The sequence below is a fragment of the Tasmannia lanceolata genome, unplaced genomic scaffold (assembly GCF_043159265.1).
Source record: "Tasmannia lanceolata isolate RefF3 unplaced genomic scaffold, GAP_Taslan_0.1 ptg000637l, whole genome shotgun sequence".
NCBI classification, from domain to species: Eukaryota; Viridiplantae; Streptophyta; class Magnoliopsida; order Canellales; family Winteraceae; genus Tasmannia; species Tasmannia lanceolata.
Genome location: NW_027519309.1, coordinates 18734 through 20000, shown reverse-complemented (window position 1 = coordinate 20000; position 1267 = coordinate 18734).

Here is a 1267-nt window from a genome sequence, read left to right as displayed (position 1 = left end):
CTGTAGGTGTAACCTTTCGCTCAATACTCAAATCAACAATTGAAGCATCTGAGGCTGCATCAATCGGGGATACACGACAGAAGGAATTGTTCTATCTCTAAATTTCACCTTCACCGAGCATAGGTTTATTTCAAAAATCTTTTTTCTTTGTATTACGAATCATGTCTCTTTCTCGTAAGACTGAGGTCGGTAAATCATAAATAATAAATAAATAATAATAAAAAAAAATCAAATCGCACCATCTCTGTAATAGGTAAATGCCTCTTTTTCTCCTGAGGTTGTCGGAATTATTCGTAATAAGATATTGGCTACAATTGAAGAGGTCTTATCAATAAAATTTCCATTTATCCGAGATCTAGGCATGGTTAACAATCCATTCCATAATTCTTCTCATTACCCCTAGAGGGAAAATGATCCCACAAACAAAGGAATTGTATAGTACGAAATCACATAAAAACAAACGGACTCATTCTAAAAAAAAAGGTGTCGACCTTCCACTCAAATTGTCCCTTTGGGGCAGGGATGGATAGGAAATATTTGAATCCGATTGTATTTCATTTAAATTAAGTATTAAGTATAAATATTAAGTAGTATACCAATGAACGGAACTATTCCTATTTTATCGAAGCTCAGGAATCAAGGAAGTTTTTCCTACAGATTCTGATGACTCTAGAAGTTTTGATTTGATTATGATCCAAAGAAAAAAAAAATCAAATCAAATAATAGAATCATTCCATGATGAAAATAGAATAAGAATAACCATCCATTTTTTGTGCATAGTGTGTATACACCACGCAATCGAAATATCAAAAAAATCCATGGGACGATTCATGAATTTGTAATAGATTGTGGGGTAGCTCATGAGAGGAATTGTTGTTGAGAAATCTGAAACTAGAAAGGAATTTTGGAATTCCTATGGAACCATAATAGTCTAAATGTAACCATAGTATAAAATAGGGTCAGTTGACTTGTTCCAATTCATTGGTTTAATCCAGTATAAATCTAAGAATAAGACGGGATCGTCTTCTTGACAAACATGAATAGATAGATTCTATCTATTTTTTTTTAATCTTTTTAATAAGATAAGAAAAAGATAAGAAAAAAAATGTTTTTTTATCCCTCGATCCTCGAGGGAAGATCTTTCTTTAATGAAAAGTTTTCTATTTTCTATTTAGAATTGATTGGTCATACCTGTATTGCAATAATACAATAATATGAATGACTCGCTATTCACTCGGTTTCTGGGTCATAATCATAAGATTATGTA